This window comes from Tachypleus tridentatus, chromosome 3 (genome assembly GCF_004210375.1).
Source record: "Tachypleus tridentatus isolate NWPU-2018 chromosome 3, ASM421037v1, whole genome shotgun sequence".
Lineage (NCBI taxonomy): Eukaryota > Metazoa > Arthropoda > Merostomata > Xiphosura > Limulidae > Tachypleus > Tachypleus tridentatus.
In genome coordinates, this window is record NC_134827.1 from 1,591,346 (window position 1) to 1,606,060 (window position 14,715).

At 36.1% G+C, this 14,715-nt stretch overlaps 1 protein-coding gene across 5 annotated transcripts in view; it reads right to left on the reverse strand.

Annotated features, from left to right (window-relative positions):
• Positions 1–14,715, reverse strand: part of LOC143246197 (ecdysone receptor-like) — an 87,138-nt gene that overhangs the window by 54,054 nt on the left and 18,369 nt on the right. The window contains exons 1-2 of one of the 5 annotated variants that reach the window (XM_076492451.1): positions 3,277–3,685; positions 2,655–3,040 (exon numbers count right to left, since the gene is read on the reverse strand). The exons of 2 other annotated variants lie outside the window; for them this stretch is intronic. The gene's annotated coding sequence lies outside the window, so the exon portion shown is untranslated. Of the gene's footprint in view, positions 1–2,654; positions 3,041–3,276; positions 3,686–12,987; positions 13,130–14,715 lie in introns of those variants that run through there. 2 more of the 5 variants (XM_076492450.1, XM_076492449.1) reach the window with 2 other exon arrangements.

Here is a 14,715-nt window from a genome sequence, read left to right on the forward strand (position 1 = left end):
GAACACAGATATTTAGCGTTGTAAGTACGTAAATTTAGCGTTGACCCACTTGGGGACTACAGATCTAACTAGACAGACGGCATGTGTACATATTTAATAATTTACAAGATTTTGCAACATTAATAATAACAAATTGAAGGACCTACAAGAGTTATAGTTAGGGTTAATGAATGAATTCAGAGATAATTCTTAAGAATATACGAAGAAAGGAAAGAAGGAAATGCAATAACATCACAATCCAAATACAACTCTTATATCTAGTACTGAAAAGGCCTTTTGTCTAATACCAGTGATCATGTTAATGAAGATAAAGAATGGATTTTAGAACAAAATAAAATATAGAAAAACACAGGAAGTTTGAAGATGTAATAGAAGGGTACATTTTATAATTATACCAACAGTTTTATAAGTTAAAAAAAGAAAAAAGTTGATTTCAGAGGTATTTTACATTCTACTAAAACAATCACCTCTCTTTAAAGCCCTGGCATGGCTAGGTGGTTAGGGCGCTCAACTTGTAATCCGAGGATCGCGGGTTCGAATCCCAGTCACATCAAACACGCTCGCCCTTTTCAGCCTTAGGGCGTTATGATATAATGGTTGCTCCCACTATTAGCTGGTAAAAAAGTAGTCCAAGAGATGGCAGTGGGTGGTGATGACTAGTTGCCTTCTCTCTAGTCTTACACTAAATTAGGAACGGCTAGCGCAGATAGCCCTCGAATAGCTTTGCACAAAATTCAAAACAAACAAACAAACAAACAAATCTCTTCAAAACCCCGACATGGCCAGGTAGTTAAGACGCTCATCTCGTAATCTGAGGGTCGCGGGCTCGAATCCCCATCACACCAAACACGCTCGCTCCTTCAGCTGTGGGGGCGTTATCAGGGGCGTAGCCAAGGGGGGTTGCACCCCCCATGGACCAAAACTTTTTAGATGGCAGATAATTTCACACACAACAAATGGTCAAATGCAAATTTCTGATTGAACACTCTTTTAATACAGCAGGTTTTGTCAGAACTAAAGAAATACAATCGAATATCTATGAAAGGCTCAAACGCCTGTTAGTTCTTGCCAGGGCATCTACAACACAGTTTGGTTCAACTTTAATATAACGGTGAAAGTATTATGAGGCTAGGGTGGTATTTCTCAATACGTTTTGAGTCTTCTGAGAGTTGAAAACGAACGCTCCACTGAGCTCGTTGGCACAGGCAGCGTGGCAAATACTTCAACAGTCTAGAAATTACTGGAAACATTTCTGCATTGCACATTGCATGACATTTTTGGTCTGTTGTTCACCTACTGCAGTGGTCACATTGTTGTGCTGTAGGTTCTGACCGTTCTGTGGTAGATCTTGATGGTAGTAGACACATGGAATTTGTAAGGAGAGTTTTGTGACTGAAAGAAAGTAATCAACAAATGGTACAAATACAACAATACGAAAGTACTCCTCAGGGCTAATGGTTTGTGGATTAGCACGGTACATCTGTCTTTTAGCCTGCTTTGGCATTATGATGTCAATTTGAAGCTCACTACACAGAGTTTGAGCCTCACAGAAAATGTTGTTAAATTCATTCACAGTATTATTTCTGAGTGAACGGATTAAATCTTCCACTATTTCTGTGTGTGCATCGCAGCACCTCAATCAATGTTCTGTTGCTGCAGTAAGTTGCACAGAGGTAAACTAAAGGAAAACAATCTAGCAATGGTAAGTAGAGTGATGATGAATTCTGGCTGTGTTATAGAACACAACAATTGATTGGTTTGTGTGGCAGAATCTCTGTCTTGCCAACCTGATATGGTCTCAATGCCATCTGCAACTGCATGGATTAATTATAGAAAGACAACCTACCTGGTGGGGCAGAGACCTTTCAAACTTTTTTTTTTCTCGATTCATGTGCTTTATTCTCCACCGAAAGAACCAAAACGTGCTTTCGTTTGGGTGTAATGAGAAAGTTTTCAATGCTAGAAATTACTCCCATGCAATTTCGCACAGGAACTTCTTTACAAGCATCAGAAATTGCCAAGCTTATGGGATGGGCACTGCAGTGTACATAGGGTGCAAGTAGGAATTAATCAGTTATGTGTCTCTGGACACCATTGAATTTCCCACTCATAGAGGCAGCACCGTCGTACCCTTGTCCTCGCAGGTAAGCCGTGTCAATACCATATTTTTTTCAGATTGGTTATGATAACATCAGGCAAGTTTCCTACTGTCACATCATAAACAGGTATAAATTGTAAAAAATCTTTTCTCATTGCAACAGAGTTGACATTGGCATGCAAATATCTAACACACAGCGAAAACTGTTTAATGCCTGAAATATCTGTTGTTTCATCAGCTAATATTGAGAAACACTTTGCAGCATTAACCCTGTTAAACAAAGCATCAAGAACATGAGTATTAAAGGCATTGATGATTTCAATTTGAATTTGAGGACTCAGATACGTAGCATTCCTCTTTGTTCTCTTAAGGCTTGCTGAAAGCTTGACATCATCCTTGCCCTGTAGCGCAGAATTGCCCGAAAATTCCCATCATCATTGATGGGCTCCTCATCAGTTTCACCAACAAACATGAACCAGAATCATATTTTCCCCTCAAAGCTAAACCCTATCTCCCACACAGCAATACAGTATCAATAATAGGCATTAAATATTACCGGTTCCGTTCAATTTCTTGCTTGTAAGTTGTATCAAGCTGCAAGTGCAGAGATGAACTTGTGTTTACGACCTGTAGAAAATTGTTAGCTTTTTCTTTGCTGTCTTGGTGGTACTGTTTCAATTTATGTGTCTTGAAGTCTTCAACAGCCTTCTTCCAGTTTGTGTATGGAAATTTCACTAGTTGTCCCAATTTCTGGCTTCCAACACCAGCACTATCAGGAGCAAAAAGAGAGCACTACTTGCAGAAAGCACCCTTTACATGTTGACTGTAGAGTAGCCAACGATGCTAAAAACGCAGCTTTCTTGGACCACACTGGGGGAAAACATAATCACTCCCTGGCTTCTAGGCATTCTCAAGGAGGCATATTTTGGTTTCAGCGTTTATCTAAAAGAGACAGAAAGATATAGTTCTAATTAAGTTATTTTGCACATAGGAAAGTTTGTTATGAGAGTACAATAACTTCGAAGAGAAAGGCTTAGAGCTGTACTTCACAGAGCAGGCCTAACATCCTGTGGCTGTAGGCCTACAATCACTAGCAGCAATGAATATTCAGTCTAAAACTCAACAGAGTGTTTGCATGATTTTTAACACAAAATTAATATAATGAGGAGTCGACTTACCTGTTTACCAATGCTGACATCATCAGAAATGTAATTTCCAATGTCCCAAACTGGACCTGAGGTGGTAGTGGCAGCGCTGGTAGAAGGCCACAGTGATGATTCTGATTCAACCTGATTGGTTGCAGCAGACTGATCAGGTTCAGCCTCATGAATGGGTTTAAAGTACCCATGCAGTTTCCTTTGCTTTTTCAGGCTTGACATAGTAAATGATTGTTTAGCGCAACTTCTGTTTATCAACGTCACATTCTTTTTGTCAACGTCACATTCACAGTACCAAGCACTGAAACTAACATCCCCCCCATGACCATTTCTGGCTACGCCCCTGGACGTTATAATAAAACGGTTAATCCCAGTATTCATTGGTAAAAAAGTTGGCGGTGGCTGGTGATAACTAGCTGCCTTCTCTCTAGTCTTACACTGCTAAATTAGGAACAGTTAGCGCAGATGGCCCTCGTGTAGCTTCAGGCGAAATTAAAAACAAACAAATTTTAATATTAATGGGGTTTTAAAGCTATAAGTAAAATATACTTTATTTGATTAAAGCGACATCTCTGTATTGGCATTTTAGAGTTAAAATAATGGGGCAATACTTAAACATTTATCAAGGATGCAAAAACTTTCCCACCAGCCAAAAAGGCAATCATGTTTATTTCATTTTCTACTATGTTAGACTATAATAACACAAGAAAAAGCGTGTAAAACCCAGAAACGTCTTTGTAAAATATTTAGTAAATTAAGTGACATTATGAATGTAATAATTCCGTCTTTCGTGACAAAATAAGAAAGGTAACATTATAAGACATACATCCTGTTACATGGATGACATTTTCACACACATTTTCGTAACGTTGACGTCCTTGCAATTCGTGAAGTTCTTTCTAATTACTGCTGGTAATATCAAGTCATATACAAACAATTTACCATTGTATATAAAGGTTTAAGTAGAAATGTATCATTATAATTGTATTTAGTAAGAACAAATGCAGAACACTTGTGAGATGTTTGATATTCACATATTCATACACACGTACTGATATACACATACATACAAGCGCAATTTCCTTCGCATTAGTCTACTGATCAAATTTAAATAATTTGCTTACACTACTTATTACATTCTTTATTTTCTTTAATATACGGATATCTTTGGACATGCATATCTAAATACAAAACCGTGGCAAAGAAGAAAAATATTACTGAAGACGTTTCTACATGAACTGGTGATAAAATATTTGTTTCACCTCGTGTCTGACTTAAACAAGCAATGAATTTTGAAACTAAATCAAATTGGTCGTCATTTAATCGAAACACGAAGTACCATTATGGTGACTTTAATTCAAGGGTGTTCATTATTTCCAAAAAAAGTAAGTAAAAAAACAGTTAAACTTATTATTAAGTCAGTCATCGAATAATATTAAAATGTTTTGCTGACTTAATTTTGCTGTCATAATTCAAATACTTCGTCTTTATTTTAGACTCCCAGTGTTTGTATGATGCTAATTAAACACAAAGCCACATAATGAGATATATCTGCTGTATGTACCACAGGTATCGAAACTTGGTTTCTAGCGTTATAAGTCTTCATACTTATCGCTGAGCCACCGAGAGGCGTACGGTTTTGTTTTTCAGTAATCATTACACTGGGGCTACACTAAATGTATCTAAATATAATGGATTAGAAACCTTCCGTTATTATTATGACATAAATACTTCGTAAAGTCGACTACGAAGTCCACTTCACTGTACAAACTTACACAAACAAATAACCTTGTTTATCAAAACGTAAAATACACTCTTGTTAACAAACATGTACTCAATAAATTATATCCCCCTTCCCTCTCTAACGGCACATTTGCATGTCTGTGGACTCATACCGCTAGAAACCGTTTTGATACCCGTAGTGGGCAGAGCACATATAGCCCATTGTGCAGCTTTGTGCTTCATTCCAAACAAATAAACAAAATATTATATTAATTAAGAACATTCAATTAACATAAAGAGGAATATGTGTAAATAAATAAAAAAACGTCTGTTTTATGTAGATCTTTTATACACTTCCCGTAAAGATAATTTACCAAAACATAATATATAACAGAAACAAAAGGAATTAGACTAGATACACATACTATAGCTTTAACTACTAAATAAATTAAAAATAAATATTAATTTAGCTCCCTCAGAACAACTATAACATAATGTGAAAAATTACCTACAACGTTTATATATATAAATGCAATATCCGTGTCGTTAGAAGCAGTTTTTCCATAAGCTTATGTATATATATATGTCATGATTACAAAATAGGTCGAGTTATGAGTTAGCCTATTTCCTCAGTAGATACATATTTGTATTGTTGCCATACTTATATAACCGAGATCTTAATAACTTCCTGTGCATCGTGAAAGCGAAATAAAAAATAAAATATCGTTTCTTCATTTTTAACTGAAAATAGTTCCCTAAAATGTTCATCCTCCTCTACCAAAGTTGGGCCCGGCATGGCCAAGCGTGTTCAGGCGTGCGACTCGTAATCTGAGGGTCGCGGGTTCGCATCCCCGTCGCGCCAAACATGCTCGCCCTTTCAGCCGTGGGGGCATTATAATGTAACGGTCAATCCCACTATTCGTTGGTAAAAGAGTAGCCCAAGAGTTGGCGGTGGGTGGTGATGACTAGCTGCCTTCCCTGCTTACACTGCTAAATTAGGGACGGCTAGCACAGATAGCCCTTGAATAGCTTTGTACGAAATTCAAAACAAACAAACAAACTACCAAAGTTTCCCACCGACTCGTATCTTCTTAAATTACGTCATCAACAAAAGCTCTTTCTTACATTTTATTTTTTGACGAGTTTAGAAAGAGTATTTTCATCTTATGACAATTAGTGAGCTAAGTATTGGCAGACGTCAGAGTACAAGCTTCTGTTGCCTGAGGTTACCACTGCCACAGGTTCGGTGCTTGGAATAAAGCCATATAGTTTTTTCCTACAAACAGGTTTGATAACTAAGTTTATGTGTGTGTAGTAACAAACCACGCCTACAAGGCACAAATATCATATGTAAGCTTAAAGTCACAAAGTTTAAGAGTTTAAAGCTGTAAACAAATAACAGAGAATCGCTCACTTCATAGACAATAAATACATTACCAGAAAATATTTACCATATACATTTTTTACTTAAAGAGAACACATGTGTGTGTGTTTTTAGTATAGCAAAGCCACAAAGGGCTATCTACTCAGCCCACCGAGGGGAATCGAACTGCTGATTTTAGCGTTGTAAATCCGGAGACATAACGCTGTACTAGTGGGGGGCAGAGAAAACATAAGAGATGTTTTTGAACAAATGACTTGTACGTGTACAGGCTCAGATAATTTTTTTTTAAGAAATTTATTTAGAAAATAGAGAACGGGAGATAAAGCTGTTGACTCATTAAAGGATAATTTAGCGTAGATATAAATATCCATAGTTTACTACCCACAGAATACACTTATTCTGGAAGCTCTTTCAATTTTAAAACATTGAAAATTGCAACATTTTATTTGAATCCCCATCGCACCAAACATGCTCGCCCTTTTAGCCGTGTAGGCGTCATAACGTTACTGTCAATCCCACTATTCGTTGATAAAAGAGTAGCCCAAGAATTGGCGGTGGATGGTAATAACTAGCTGCCTTCCCTCTAGTCTTACACTGCTAAATTAGGGACGGCTAGCGCAGACAGCCCTTTTGTAGCTTTCGCGAAATTTAAATCAAACTAAATTACTGTGTTCAGTAAATTTCAGAATAACGAAATTGGAAATTTTAAAATCAACTGAGAAATATCCCATGAAAATCGTCCTCTAATATGGGAACAACAACAGTTCATAAAAAGTTTAAACAAGTTTGAAAATACTGTACATCGTTTTTTTGCATGTTTCATTAGTAGGACTTTATGAAATAACGATTTTTTATCATGTTACACAATAGGAAGAAGCTGGATTTTTCTAATACACAATTTTTTGTGAAAATCCCTTTAAATAATTAAGCCACGTAGAAAATCACACCTAGTAAAGACCGTATGTGTGTATATATATATATATATGTGAGGTAACACGTGATATTGAGACTTACGTCTACTACTTTTATAAACTACGTGTTGTAGGACGAAGAATAACTTATGGAAGTAGAACATTAGTTATTCAGCAATTCCTAGCTTATAAATTATGTTGGTGTTGTGTTTCTCAGTGTAGTTTTTACATAGTATGAACTTCAGTTTTGCCACGACTTCTATATTTGAAAAACAAGCAGAATAATGGAAAATAAATTCCTAGTTTAAGTAGAAAGTAGTCAATGCCAAGTATACCTTGTTAATCTAAATAAGTTCCCCGCTGGTACAGCGGTAATTCTTCGGATTTACAATGCTAAAATCAGCGGTTCGATTCCCCTCGGTAGACTCAGCAGATAGCCCAGTGTGGCTTTGCTATGAGAAAACACACACACACAGATAATCCATATGAATACGGCAATTAATCCGTTTACATTTTTTCAAACTCTTTATGGTTTTGATGTTTATTTACTCTTCAGGGCATTCACTAATTGTGTTATCACAAATATATTTTTTTCAGAAACTTAATTCAGTCACCCGTAGAATGAAGAGAGGTATAGTAAAGCTAAGCTGACTTTAAACCATTTTATTAAGTATCTTGTATCACAACTGTTTTTGTTTATCGAATATCTTGTATCGCAACTGGTTTTTTATTGAATATTTTGTATCTCAAGTAGTTTTTGTTGGGGCTTTAAAGAATTTTTAAAAGTGTAAGAATCAGATTAATGCGAAAAAAAAACAGTCGAAACTAAAGACAACAGCTGTGCTTTTATTCGGTGAACAGAACCATAAAAAGTTGTTTATTCAAAACATATTTAAAAAAGAAATGGCGCTAAGCACGCTTTAACCTTTGTTCGCGAATATGTAGAACGGTCGTTTGTGAAAAGAAAGGGTGTGCGTATCGGAAGTGTCTATAAACACACAAAACGTGATGTTAATACACATATTCATATTCTCAACTATTTGAACGTTAACCTTGAAAATACTTTATTTGGTAAAAATGGGTTGATAATACCAAGAATAACTTCGAGCCTCTCTGTTTGTCCGTTTCTAATATATTCATCTTATTACTACTTTATTGTGACACAGATAATTCATATGTAATAAATGAGATCAATTATCGGAATTTTAAACAAAGTTTAGGCTGGTATCAAGATAACATTCTTTTCGGTATTACAACATCTGTCATGTGGACGAGTATTCTAGACGATAAAAAATATGCTCAGTTATGAAGCTTCGCTGACAAAATAAAACACTGTACTGTGAAAACAATGAGAAAATATACGATGTTTTATTTACAGGAATGAGTGTGTGTTTTCTTATAGCAAAGCCACATTGGGCTATCTGCTGTGTTCATCGATAGGAATCGAATTCCTGATTTTAAAGTCGTAAAATCGAAGACTTGCCGCTGTTCCACCGTAATACTTCAGAAATGAAAACTGGGAAAAGGGAGAAGTGTAGTGGGCTTTCTCTGCATGTCTTGCATCTGGTTCCATTAAGAAAGAAAGCATTAAATAGAAACTTCAAAGAGAATCTAATTAGAGTCCAAGTTTGAATAATTTGGTAAAAACGAGATTGATGTTGTTGCTTTGAATTAAGCACATAGCTTCACAATGACTATCTGTGCTCTGCCTACCACAGGTTAGAAACCCTGTTTCTAGCGTTGTAAGTCCGCAAACACACTGCTGTGCTACTGGGGGGGTAAAACGAGATTGATTCTACATCTACCAAGTATGTTCACTAATTAGTGCTTTACAATATGCTATTCCATTCTCCAGCCCGAGTAGACTTAAGATTTCTAAGGCCTCGTGGTAGGTTAAAGTTTGGTGTACACATTATTCAGTAAGGTTTCATGTTCATAATGACGCTGGTAGTATGACAGAAGTTACTGTTTTACACATGGACAAAATCTAGTCAGATTTCACCCAAGTGAGGTCGATCGCACAGCTTCTAAGGCACGGGATCTATACAACCATCCATATTAGCTGCTTCTAACACCATAACCTAACAACAGTCGAAACTTTTATACTTAACAATAATGCATTGAATAATTTATCTCTGACCCTCTAAATTCATTGAACAGTAATGAAGTCAGCTTGGTTTTACAGTGTGTAAGTGCCTAAAAAATGAATTGTGCAGGTGTGTTAGGGGGATGAAGCTGGATTTCTCGACCTTAAAAGGTCTCATAATTTCTTTTGTCACTAATAATCACTCGAGCTGCAATTTTGAAACTGACAATAATGAGTCTACTGAGAGCAATCTAACGTTTTCTTACGAACACGATGAGTAAATAGCGATAACTAGGGGTCATAGTTAACTTTTCTTGAATTTGTAAGGGCTGTCAAATTGTTTGGTAACATGCCCACATCCTTCCCATTAGAATTCTGGACAGGCGAAAAATAACATCTCAGATGTATCTTTCATTTTCAGTGTCTACCTGCGTTAAAAATCTAGAAAGCTCTAAGCAGGTAACCCTGTCACGTAAACATACTATACCAAACAACGAAGACTGAAGCAAAAATTAAAACGGTGCATATTACTAAATCTAAGTTATTACAAAAAAATGAATTAGATACTGTCCTTCCAACACGTTAGCACGTTCAATGTTCCATTGTAAAGACTGTAACGTGATGAAGAGTATTTATTTATTAAACTTAATATCAAACCACTCCGTTGCCAGCTCTCCTCGATTTGGAATACACATAACCAAACGGAGAGACAAGCCAGGATATGTTACTATTTACAAAACAAACTAGCCTGATGAAAAGAATGATAATTGTGTATTATTTTATAAGTTATACTAACTCACAAAATAAGACTCACAATGAAAACGACTGAGACGCTTCACAAATAAACCTAAGATGTTTGAACTGCCAACATCTGAAAAAATAAATATTAAGTTAATTTAATAATGTTCTGGATTGTATATGAATCTAACTGTAACGGGAAATGTTCATACATGTTACCAGTCTCAAACAGCTACCTCTGACACTCTTGTATTGTTCACTAGCGGTTGGGTTAATATTTCGCATTGTATTGAGAAATATCCGGTTACAATAATAGCCCCGAAATGACCCATTTTCTGTGTAAATTACATAGGGGTCTCAAGTGTGATGAAGCAAGCATAGAAATGTGTGTGCAATTCTTCATATGAGGTCGGGTACTGTTATAAGTAAGTACAAGTATATATATTTCACAAATCCATTTGTTAGTCTACTTACGAATTCAGCAAGTCATGGTATATCTTTTACTATTTTGGCATTATTTTAGTTTAATTTTCATGGAGAAAAAAACCCCTAAATTCCAAAGAATTAATCAAACTTATTATTTTTGTCCATTTCCAGTCACGTGCTGGAGGTGCAACCACATAATTCTCTAAAAAATAACGAGTTTTGTCAAGTTTTCGCTATTGACAGATTGGTTGGACTTTTGGTTAATAAGTTTGGTTGTAAGTCAGTATGTAATCGTATCCATTATAAATTTCTGATATATATTCAAATCCCGGACAGCTAAATATCGACAAAATTCAGCCTGAATCTTATCAATTAGCAGTATCAATAGTATATTTAAAGGCATTTTTATATGATTCGCGTGTATTATTATGACCCTATAGTAAACAAAAGTATGGACCCAGAAATAACTGAGTATATAAATAGCTTAAAAAATAACTGTGTTTAAACGTCGATGGGGTCATTCTAGAATAATGTAATAATGGGAAAAAAATCATTGAAAGAGATTAAAAATTCTTTATGAAATACTTAAATTTACAGAATGTTTTTAATATAGCTCTACTAAATATATGCTACAAGAGAAAAAATCACATTATAAATAGATATTCTAACTTTATAAAAGGAAAACATATTAAAGCCGTCTTTTCACACCTGTTGGATTTCCTTTATATGCCCGACATGGCCACGTAGTTAAGGAGCTCTGAGGGTTGTGGGTTCGAATCCATGTAACACCAAACATGTTTGTCCTTTCAGCCGTGAGAGCGTTATAATATAACGGTTAATCCCACTATTCTTTGGTAAAAAAGTAGCCCAAGAGTTGGCGGTGGTTGTTGATGACTAGCTGCTTTCCCTCTAGTCTTACACTGCTAAATTAGGGACGGCTAGCGCAGATAGCTCTGGTGTAGCTTTGCGCGAAATTTAAACCAATTCTTCATATGTTTTATTGTCTCAATTGTCAAAAACACCAACTACAACTTGCTTGTGTGTTTTTCTTATAGCAAAGCCACATCGGGCTATCTGCTCAGCCCACCGAGGGGAATCGAACCCCTGATTTTAACGTTGTAACTCCGGAGACATACCGCTGTACTAGCGAGGGGCGTACAAGTTGCTATCGTAAATAATCACATGTGACATGCCATCAAAATATAAAATTTATGACAAAATTATATAATTCTATTAACGAAACACAAAATTTAGAAGGAAACAATACGTCAATCCATTTTTACCAATCAAAATAATTTATAACCCATCTGGAACAATTCAAACAATACGAAAGTAAAAAGTGAAAAGCTTTGACAAAGTCATAATGATAAGTGTGAAATTAATTAATATTGAAGGTTTGTTTGGTTTGTTTTAAATTTCGCACAAGTTTACACGAGGGCTATCTGCGCTATCCATCCCTAATTTAGCAGTGGGAAGGCAGATAATCATCACCATCCACCGCCAATTTTTGGGCTACTCTTTTACCAACGAATAGTTGAATTCACCGTCACATTATAACGCCTCTACGGCAGAAAGGGCGAGCATGTATAGTGCGACGGGTATTCGAACCCGCGAACCTTAGGTTACAAGTAGAGCGCTCTAACCAGCTGGCCATGCCGGGCCATCTGAGGGCTTACGACACTAAGTATTTGGTTTTGACACCTGCAGTGGGAAAAGCACGGATAACCAGCTCATTGTGTTGCTTTGTGCTGACAACAAAGGAATAAGCCGCAGGCTTCTTCTTATTCGTCCAATATGCACTTATTACTTGCAGTTTATTACTGTGTTTTGTTACTTCAACACAGTTCATGCAATATGAACTGGCCTATTTATGTTTTCAATCCGCACTGTTGCACACGCACTTTTTTAGTTGTCAAAACGCGAATTTTATTCTCACAATGTTAAAGGACATCTTTAACCATTTCCAAAACAATATGAAATAACTTTCTCATAAGGTCAATTCATGTCTGTTGCTAAAGCCTACTGTTGGCACAGTAAAAAGTAACTATCTAGTCCTAAGGTACATATATATATTGTTGACATAATAGAAAGTAAAGTTATCTTTATCTAGTACCAAAATTCTTACAGGTATTGTTCACATAATAAAAAGTAACCATATCTGGTATGAAGATGCATATAGTTTTCAGACAATAGAAAATAATATTATCTATTATCAAGGTACGTACATATCTATATATTATTCACACAATAAAATGTAACCTTATCTAGTGTCAAGGTACAGCTACTTTTCACACAATAGAAAATAACTTTCTTTAGCACCAAGGTATATATATATATATATTGTTCACATAATACATTTTATGATGTCTTTAGTTGATATTAAGATATAAATATTATCCATTCAGTATTAAATTGACCTCGTCTATAAGAATACATAATACTGTTACGCTAACCTACTTTCTTACCATAAACAGAAACATTGTTGAACAGATGTACAGATGACCTTCACTTGGTTTCCAAGACGCAGATGTTTAGCAAATAAAAATACACGTGTTACAGTTCTGTGGAACGACGCAGATGTTGCTCAACCAATTAAAAAACTTCCAACTGAAAATGTAAATGGTGTTGAACCAGTAACTTTTCTGGCAGGAGATACTTGCCAAGTAACAAGGGACGCACATGTCTTAATCCAACCAGTATAATGAATCAACATACCTGAATGCTCCTTATAATACAAAAAATTTGCAAATACCGACCGATCTCTTTCCCTTACCTTGATTTTGGGTTTCCAAGACTTGGAAATCTCTTAAAAGAGAAAAGTATCTCAATTATGAGGCAACAGAACAATGTTTCATGGTTACTCATAGCTAGGTGATGAAATTCGCTCTCTTTTTTCACCAAACTACTACATTTATAAAATTCTTATCACATTCAGCTTTGTCCTTCTATTTACAGTTTTTCATGTTGTTGTTTTTCAGTGAGCAAAAGCTTTTAACATGAATGAATATGAGTAAGTATATTCAGGTTAACACTTGTCTTTACTTGGGTGTTAGTGTAAACATTTCGATGTTTTTCACACTTTCTTGAACTACCAGTGGTTCATGTATCGTGATAAAACAACCGCATGACAATCGTATATTATTTTTAAACAAGCCACTAACAGTTATACGACTACAATACTTCTTCCGACGTTTTATTAGCCCAGCATGGCCAGGTTGGTAAGGCGCTTGACTCCTAACCATAGGGTTGCGGGTTCGAATCACCGTCACACTAAACATGTTCGCCCTTTCAGTGGCGGGGGCGTTATAATATTACGATCAATGCCGCTATTCGTTGGTAAAATAGTAGCCAAAGAGTTGGTGATGACGATCTGCATTCCCTCTAGTCTTACACTACTAACTTACAAACGGCTAGGGCAAATAGACCTCGTGTAGCTTTGAGCGAAATCCAAAAACAAACCGACGCTTTAAAACAGCTTTTCAAGTGGTCCGCTGACAATTAGAAAAAACAATAACTAAAATAAATATGGAAAAAAAATCAGTAACATCGTATATCAACTTGTAATCTAAATGTGTGCGATAAATTTTACGGCCATTATATCGCGACATACACGACCAATAAAACATCCATTTCACTTAAACAGTAACAATACACTACGTGTGCGCTGTCTTACAGACATTTAAAAATGTTTACAGTGATGACCAGTTGAACGTCATACTGTACTTTCTGTTATTGTTTTTTTTGGAATTTCGCACAAAGCTACTCAAAGGCTATCTGCGCTAGCCGTCCCTAATTTAGCAGGGTAAGACTAGAGGGAAGGCCGCTAGTCATCACCACCCACCGCCAACTCTTGGGCTACTCTTTTACCAACGAATAGTGGGATTGATCGTAACATTATAACGCCCCCACGGCTGGGAGGGCGAGCATGTTTAGCGCGACGCAGGCGCGAACCCGCGACCCTCGGATTACGAGTCGCACGCCTTACGCGCTTGGCCATGCTTCTGTTATTGAAGTTGATGAAATTTATACATATATTCTAACATTACTTTATACAGTATTTTGTATGTTGTTGTTTTAAAATGTCTAGAATAAACTATATTTCTGGCCCGATTCCTCTAAAATTTCTTCCGGTCTGGCTTCTTTAAAAATAGTTTAAAACCTTATATAAAAATATTTCCAAGACCTTTTAATCT